This window comes from Pistacia vera, unplaced genomic scaffold (genome assembly GCF_008641045.1).
Source record: "Pistacia vera cultivar Batoury unplaced genomic scaffold, PisVer_v2 Contig105, whole genome shotgun sequence".
In the NCBI taxonomy this organism is placed as follows: Eukaryota; Viridiplantae; Streptophyta; class Magnoliopsida; order Sapindales; family Anacardiaceae; genus Pistacia; species Pistacia vera.
In genome coordinates this window covers 384,580-394,149 of record NW_022195082.1, presented here as the reverse complement: position 1 = coordinate 394,149, position 9,570 = coordinate 384,580, and positions in this window count along the sequence as shown.

Sequence of the window (9,570 nt, the reverse complement as noted above, 5' to 3'; positions counted from 1 at the left end):
GCTGCGACCTTGCCTACTCTAACTTTGGTACCCACTAGCGACATTGAAGTTGCGAAGGACACTCTTGCTTTGGAAGTAGCTCTAACAGACCCTTCTTCAACTCTAACACTAGATTAAGCTCGATAGTATCGGTTTTTTGAATATTGTTCTGTTTCTCTTTTTTTGTTTTTGTAATGTTAACAAATTAATCAATGAAAGAGAAATGGTTTGATTACACTCTTGGATGTTTCCTTTACTACTTTTGTAATTCTTTATGCAAATTCATAGTAGTCTGTCTTATCGTACTAGTTGATAAATTTGAATTTTCCTCTTCAGTCATGCGTTGTCCACTTTCTTAAGAACTTTTCAACCAGACCTTGAGAATCTTTTCTCACAATGACATCGAGCTAGGGTTAGTTACCCCGTCTCAGTCTTAGTCGATGATTTAATGTGCTTTTGTTAATTGTTTTCTGAGTTGCTTTTCGTTAAGTTGGGAAATGTATCCCTTAAGCTCGAATTTTGCCTCGGCTAGATAAATGGGAGGCCTTTTCGAGCTTCAGACTTTGAGTTTCTTCTGTAGCAATCATTTTAATTACAATCTTATTAGACTAAATTACAAAAGGATACACTGAATAGTACTTGATATTTATTGAAAAAAAAATTCAACCATAATTGGCCTTACATCTCATGCTAAAAAAAATAAACAAAAACTTGACAGTAACTAACTGACAATAACGAACCAAGAATTTGAGCTATTTATTGATACTACCTCCACAGGTGCTCGACATTCCATGCTTGTAAAACAGTCATGCCATTTAGATATTCCAGGTGAAAAGTTCCTAGTGTGACCTTCTTTGAGATCTGAAAAGGACCTTCTCACTTGGGCCCAAGTGCTCCCAAGTTCGTATTCTGTACTCTAGGAACGACCTTTCTTAGGACTAGATTGCCTGCCCCGAAGTCCCAATTTTTAACTTTCAAGTTGAAGTATCTCTTCACTCGTTGCCGATATAAGGCTACTCTTAGTTGAGACTTAGCTAGATGTTCCTTAATCAAGTCTCATTTAAAGCGTAAGAGTTATTTGCTGTTGTTTTTGTTGAAGATCTCTCTCTGCAACGAACTTACTTTGACTTTGACTCGGGCCATTGCTTCGCACCCATAGGCGATTGAGGATGAGGTCTTGCCTATCGAGTTTATAACCGTGGTCCTGTACGACCATAAGACTTTAGTTAGCTTGTCTGCCCATCTCCTTTTGAAGGAGTCAAGCCTTTTCTTCATGGTATGCTTGATCACCTTGTTTATTGCTTTGACCTGTCCATTGGCTTGAGGTCAATAGATGGTTGAGAGACTCTTTTTTATGTTGAGCCTCTTGCAGAACAATTGGAAATCCTCATAATTGAACTGCTTTCCATTATCGATGATAATGGTGTGCAGGAATCTGAACTTGTAGATGATGCTTTTGTAGACAAAGTCTTTTAGCTTGTTCGATGTTATTGTTGCCAAAGGCTCGGCTTTTGCCCACTTGGTGAAATAGTCCACGGCAACTACTGCAAACTTTACACCTCTCTTTCCTCGAGGTAACAGGCCTATTAGATCGATCCCCTAGATTGTAAATGGCCATAGGCTTGTTAGATTTTTTAATTCTTGAGATGGAGCTCATGGAATATCTGCAAACCTTTGACATCTGCCACACTTTTGCACAAAGTCGCCTCCATCATCAAAGATTTTTGGCCAATAGTATCCTTGGTAGAGTACCTTATACGCCAAAGATCGGCCCTCGACATGGTTTCCATAGATTCCCTCCTAGATTTCTCTCAAAATGTAGTTCGCATCCTCATGATCTACACATTGCAAGAGCAGGGTGTTATACCCTCGCTTATGCAACCTTTCATTCATAAGCATATAGCAAGCTAATTTTGCTCAAAGGGTTTTAGTTTCTTTCCTTCCCTCAAAGATTGGTTCATCTCTTAAATATGTCGTTATTGAGTCCATCCAACTATATCTTTGCCTTGTTGCCAAGACCGTGTCTTTAGGTGTGAGTATACTTGGACTTGACATAAATTTGATTGGGATGGTGTTGTTTCTTTACTCATCGCTGAGGCCAAGTGAGCTAAAGCATCGGTCGCTGACTCCTTTCCTTGGGAATTTGTTGCATTGTATAAACATTGAAGTGTTCAAGCTTGGATTTTACCTTCTGCAGATAGGATGCCATTCTGTTCTCTTTCGCTTGGTATTTCCTAGAGACTTGATGACGACAAGCTGAGAATCACTATAGATTTTGATCGATTCTGCCCTCATTTCTTTAGCCAAAAGGACTCTTGCGAGCATGGCCTCATATTCTATCTCATTTTTCGAGGTGGCGAAACCAAACCTAAATATAGCTCAGATTGGATCCCCCTCAAGACCTTTGAGCAAGAGCCCAACCCCTCCCCTTTTTTCATTTAAGGACCGATCTAGTTCAAAGTCCACTACAACAAGCTATCGAGCATGTTTTCCATTGAACTGTTTTCTTTTGAGGTGCTTGCTTCAAGCTATGAGAACTCCAAAATAAAATTTGCTAATGTATGGCCTTTGATCTCTATTCTTGGGAAGTACTTAATGTCATGCTAACTTAGTTCTATAGTTCATTGAATCAGCCTACCTGATGCTTCAGGCTTTTGCATTACTTTTTCAGTGGAAAATTGGTAAGTACATGCACATAGTTTGCCTGGTAAGTAGGGCCGCAATTTCCAAATGGCTATGATGAGTGCATAAGTGAGATTCTCCATCTTTGGATACCTTGTTTTAGCATCGAGTAGTTTGTAACGCCCACATTGAGGTACGTAGCTTTACTTATGCCCTTATACCCTTAGCTGAATTTTGTTAAAGTTATCTTGAAAAAGTGTGAAGAAAATCCCTTAAATTGTCATTAGAGGTAAAATGTTCTTTTCACTCATAATTAGTTGAAAATGTGGGGAGTAAAAAGAGATAGAATTTCATGGTGAATGCAATGGAGATGAAGGCATTATTGTAATTGAGTAAAGAGCAAAGTTGGAATTTCATAGAAGGTGAAAGGGTAAAATAATATATATATTATTTTATGATAGTAAGAGTTAAAGAAGAGAAACCCTAGCCACTATATCCTCCATTCAAGCCATTCTCTACCCAAATTCTCTCAAATTTCTTCATTAAATTTCCAAGGAAATTCATAGGATTTGGGCTAACTTTTGATAGATTTTCAATCCTAAGCATCCAAAGGTATGTTTCTTGCACCAAGAAGTGAGATTAAATTTTTAAAGTTTTGAATTCTTATGGTTGTATATGCTTAGGGTTTGAGAAGGAGGGAATTCTACCAAAGAGAGAGTATAGTGTTGGAGTTGCTCAAATTCAAGGTAAGTAAACCTAATTTGAACCTTAATTTGAGCAAGACTTGTGTTGAATGAATTTTTTGCATGTTTGTATGTGATGTTATGAGAGAATTATGGGCTGTTTTTTTTATGTTTATTGATGTATAAATTCTATTCATGAGAAGTAGTGTATTGTTATGTGATGATTTAATGAAGTAGTGGAAGATTTTATGTTGAAATTTTTGGAGTGTAGAGAAGTGAGAAATTCAGCCAGATTTGATACTCAATTTAGTGAGTTTTGGCTCACAATTTGGCTGAATTAGAGAGTTGTGGAAGTGTAGCCAACATGGTAGTTGCATTTGTATATGAATTGTTTGATGAAAATCCTAAGAGAAAACATGTTACCATGGTTGCCCTGTCAAATCTATGACATTCTAAGTGATTTTTGAGCATCTTACCCATCGAACTAGGTTGAGACCTAAACATAAAAGTTGTAGTCCTTTCTCTAAGCTTTAAAATGAGACTAAGATCATAGCAATCCGATGTGTATAGCTTGAGATATTCCTTCTTGAATATGACTTGCACAGAATGACTACCTCAAAAGTACCTCCAATTTATTAGTTATTTTAGTCTAATAATCTATGATTGATTTCAAGTGTGGGAATGTTGTTAGTAGAGAATACTAGTTCCATAATGATATCTTTATATGCCATAATGCATTCTCACATTCTCACATTTTCATTTAGAAAGAATAGTAAAGAATGAGCATATTTTCATGCACATACACATGTATGAGAATTTTAAAGAACAAAGAGAAAGAGAGTTTGGATGAATTGTAGAGAATTTCTTTTATGCATGTATATGCTTATATATGAAGAATTGTTGATGGAATGGATATTGAATGATGGTTAGAATTTATCCATGAGAAGTAGTGTTTGTGTACTTGATATTTGATGAGAGTTTGGATGAATTATGGAAGAATTGGAGTAGAATTTATGAAGTGTGAATCCTGGACAGGTTTGACGTTAATCTTGGTGTGTTTTATTCCAAATTTTGGTGGCTTAGAAGAGAGGTAGTGGCTTAGAAGAGAGGTAGAAATGTACCCAAATTAGAGTTGATGTGTGCATATAAATTGTTTGATGAAATGTCAAAGAGAAGTGTATACATGATTATGATTATTGGATATCTTGAGATGAGTTGGTAGATGGTAGAGACTGCCATGTTCACATTCCATATTGTATTATTGCATCCAAACATGTGAATTTAGAAAGAATAATAAGCATGAGCCCATATACATGCATACATACTCATAACAGCATTAAAGAACAATAATGAACATTAAAGTTAAAGAACAAATAGAAAGAAATGAGAAATATTAAAGAAGTTCAAATCTGAAATTTTATCTAAGGAAATGTAAAAAGATAAAAGAAGAGAAGGTTGTTGCGATGGGGAACCCGTGAGTGACATAGCCCGGCATGCACGCCACCTTTAGTGAGTGGCCTTAGAATCAGAAAGAAGAATTGTACTGTCTATTAGAAGTGCATATGGATGGGACTGTACCCAAAATTAGAGAATACACTCACACAAACAGGGTTCCAAATCTATGCCTCAACCGAGTCCGATCAGCAAGAAAGAAAGAAAGAATAGAAAGAAAGAAAAGAAAGAATAGAAAAGAAAAGAAAAGAAAGAAAGAATAGAAAGAAAGACTAGAAAAGAAGGAAAGAAATACAGAAAAAAATAGAAAACAGAATAAGAAAAATTGAAAAGAAAATGCACATTCTGTGCATTTGTGCATTTGCATCATATATATGCATAATACCATGCCCATTATCTTGAGTAGTAGCAAATTAGAATAGAGAAAGAACAGAGAGGAACAGAGAAAGAATCGAGAAAAACACAGAAAGAATAGAGAAAAAATTGAGAAAGAACATAGAAAGAGTAGAGAAAGAATTGAGAAAGAACAGAGAAAGAACAGAGAAGAATAGAGAAATGTGATGTAAGGAAAGACATTCATAATTTAAGCAATGAAGAGAGAAGGGTAGCATAGCGGGTTTACTTACTGAGCAATTAGTGCTCACCCCGTTGTTTTAAATATTTTTGCAGGTAGTAGGTGAGATACGGTCGCTAAGAACGTCACGCAATGGAAGGGTTTGACAACACTGCGAGTTACTATTTTGTGACTTTATTATATTATATAAAGAAAAAAAATTAGATATGGGCCCATTATTTTTTACTAATCTATGTATATATATATATATATATATATATTTTCTTATAATACTGTTTATTTTCCAAGTATATTAGCTAGAGAGAAAGTATTACATAGTTGCTTGCTGATAAGAGTGTAATTTATATATTTTTATTCCTTCCATATTATGTTTTTTGTTATGTTTTATGCCTAGTTGAGCTGATTAGAGCTTATTTTGTAAGTTTGGTATATTTGGATAGACTTTAGGAAATAATTGAGAAAAGATTAGAAAATTCCAGATTTTCCAGATTTTTCGTTATTCTGACCAGTGCTACGTTTTTCAGGTTTTTCAGGGAGCTAGATTCCTCTATTGCAAAAGTGTCTTTCAGAGAAATTAAAGTAGACGAATCAAGCTTTTCAGGAAGGTATTATGGGCGACCTGGAATCCTAGTCGCGGAAGGATTCCTTAGCTGAGTATTGAATCTTTGAACGGGCCTAACTGGAGCGTCAGATATCGAAAACGGGTGATTCAAAAGCCCAGATTCATCTACACATCATGGACTACAATTTTCATGAAGTGATGGAACCCAGAAAAGATCTTTTACATTGCGAGAATCCTGGTGCAAGCTGGAGACGAATTCTGGAATCCATATCTGATCAGATTTTATCAAATCTGGAAGTCTATCTTCTAGGAAACGTCTAGGAAAGAAATTCCATGATTCGGGGAAGAATTAAGGAAAACACATGTTATTTAATTAGAAGTTTTTAGGTTAAACGAGGGGAGGATAGTAGAGTTTTAATTTTTGAGAGTTTTTGCGTTCTAGATCAAGATGTGCGGCTAATTTCCTTCTTCAGTTCAAGGGGATTTTGGAGCCTAATTTCATGTCATTGGTGTAACTTAACTTCAGTAATGTTGTTCTCAATCTCGTTTTTATTAGAATTGTTTATGTTATTCTGATTTAATTGTCTGTGATTTCTGTTTGAGTGATTTAGTTTTGGCCTGCTAAATGGTTTAATTAGAATTTACTTATTAGAATTAGGAATTGTGATACATAATCATCATTTTTCTATTCAACGAGTGACGCATGATGATAGCTGATTATGGACAAGTTTTCGGTCTATTGTCTTGAATAACATAACCTAAGTTAAATAATCCGAACTTGCGTGATTGTTGCTTAGATTGATCTATTCTCTTAATTCTTAAGGCTGCCATTGAATTAAATTTAGAGAGCTTGTTCTAAGTTGTTCAAGGGTTAGTATCTACTCGAAGAGCTTGTTTCAGTAGTGACAAACTAAGGGAGAATTCGGGTAATAGAGCTTATTGTTTCCTAGGGTCAATAGTTCCATAATGACGAGATAGAACAATGTTACGGTTACTTTATGTCCAATGCATATTTAGGTGGATATTGAACCGAGAACTGATTGTTTAACCTGATATTTTATTTCTTTGTTTTACTTTAATTTGCCTTGATTACAAACCACCTTTCATTACTGTTGTCAAGTTTACTGTTTAGAGTTTAATTAGCGTTTCTATTGTTTCTATTGTTTTAGAATATAGAAATTAATCGAGTCATTCCCTGTGGGATCGACCCTTGCTTGCCCTTTATACAATTCAATAGTTACGTTAGTAAGGTTAATTAATTTGGTGCATTCGGCAAGCTACCAAATTAACGGCACCAAAATTTGTGCAGACCCCTAGCACTTATCTCTATAGACCAAAAGTCTTCACCTCTCCTGCCTACAGAAACCGGGAGCCTATTGGCCACCACTAGCAGTCGCTGCTTCAAAGGCCTTCCATCTGCCCTTTCAACTCCGTCACTCACCCTTGTAGACACTTCCAACTCTTGGTCAACAATAGAGGGTCCCAAGTCGTCATTGTCTTTTACCCTTGGTTCATGCTCATATAATTCAGGGCCCCCCATTATTATCAGTCGCCTCAATCAGAAGGGATGCCCTGCAGCTTTTCCTTAGGTCTCTTTCTTTCTTATCTCTTAAGAGCAGTTCCAGACGATTTGTTGTGCTTGGACCAGGGGAGAAATTACTGTTGTAGTTGTTTCCAGGCATAAGCTCGCTCTAGAACCAACCTCCAATACCAAATTTATGAGTTCTCACAACAATTGTGCTTCCTACACTTTTTTCAAGTAAATTAGGTTCTCAGTCGTTAAAATGATGCACACTAGGTTTTAATAATCAAAATATCGGGTACCAACTGGTCAAATCTTATTTAACATTGGCTTTAACATTCTACGAAAGTAAAATTTCTTGCATTTGTAATTTGAAAAAGAACAAGCATGGAAAGTAGATAAATCAAAAAACACACAAACAAATGGCAAGAAGTCAGATAGAATGACAAAAAAGAGGAAGGCATCCACAAAATTATATGAGGCAACAGAAAGTCATCTAACATAGAGTCCTGGTTACTTAAGCCATTATCAAAATCCAACAAACCCAATCTCTTAACATCTGAATTCTTCCTTTGACCGCCTGAAGAAAGTAAATTAATAAAAAAATGTTTGGACACAAGTGAGATTTGAATGACCAGATCAGTTACAACATGAAAATAGGTTGGGTTTACTTAAATTTGTGAACTTCGATTTACTAACATTTGTGAACTTCAAAACACGGACTGGAATCGGACGAGAAAATGGTGGAGAAGAATGGACTATGGAAGAAGAAGATTGAATGAATGAACGAAGCCGAGAAGAGAAGATGCGCGCAAATTGAAAGGGGAAATTGGGGAATTAGGGATTGGGAATTAGGTTGGGTTTATATATATATATATATATAAATAAATAAAAAAATTTGTCATTTCTGCTCCTCATTATTTTTTTTAACTAATTTTTTAGTTACTATTAATATATTGCATATTTTGTACATCAAGTGAATAAAGATAGGTTGACAAACACATCTCGCAAACTTTTTCTCACAAACCCCACGTAATACTTGAGTTGGCAGCCCATCAAAATTGTCACAAAACTAGAACTCAACCGCCACTCAAACTGTCGCAAAACTAGAATTAAGAAACGACTCTTCCTTTATATAGAACGACAGTTATGAATGAAGGAATGGTTGTTCCTTACATAGAACGATAGAACGATCGTTCCTTGGATGGAATGGTCATTCCTTAGATGAGCCGTTCCTCATGGAATGGCTATTCCATCTCCTATGAACGATCATTCCTCATGGAATGGCCATTCGTTAGGAATGAATGGCTATTCCACCTAAAGGAACGACCATTCTATAATGGAATGACTGTCCTTCCTATGTAATAATCATTCCTTTCTCGTGGAATGGTCATTCCTTATATGATGTACGGCCGTTCATCCTTAAGCTGTGGTCATTCCTTATACGATGAACGGTTATTCATCCCTAAGGAACGATTGTTCATGTCTAATCAAAGTCATGAGTTAACATGGTAATACCAACTTAGTGCCACATTGGGTTTGTGAAATTTGTTTGTCAGCGTAGTATTTAACAGCTAAAATTTTAGTTGCCAAATTTCGTATGGCAAGAACACAAAAATTGGGTGCGAACATGAAAACTTCAATTAATTCTGGTGACTAAATTCAATTTAGTTGCTATAGATGCGGTTTTGTAACTATTTTTAATATGCACAAAATAATTTGTTGCTAAATATACCCTGGGCCCTTTGTAATTGTTGTAAAAAATTTGGATATTTCAATAATTTTGTTATTCTATAACTAATCAAAATAGTTACTGATTAATTAACAAATATTTATCATCTAATTTAGCTATTATTGTGTAGTTGCCAATAATTGTTTTCTGTTAAAAAAAAATTAGATGCGAAGTCATATATTTAGATGCCAATTGTTCCGCTTTACCGGGAAAAATTTCCGCACAAAAATTGTCAACTAAATAAATTAGTCGCTATTGTAAATTGTTCTGCAGCTGATCAAATAGTTATAAAATATTAATTTTAGACGCCAAACATGGGAATAAATGTTAGACGCATAAAGTTTTTTCTTTTTAACAACTAACAATTTTGTTGCTAATTGTTGTTTGAAATAGTCCTCTGCCTTAGATGTTGAATGCGTAAAGGTAATTTAGTAAAATTGTATC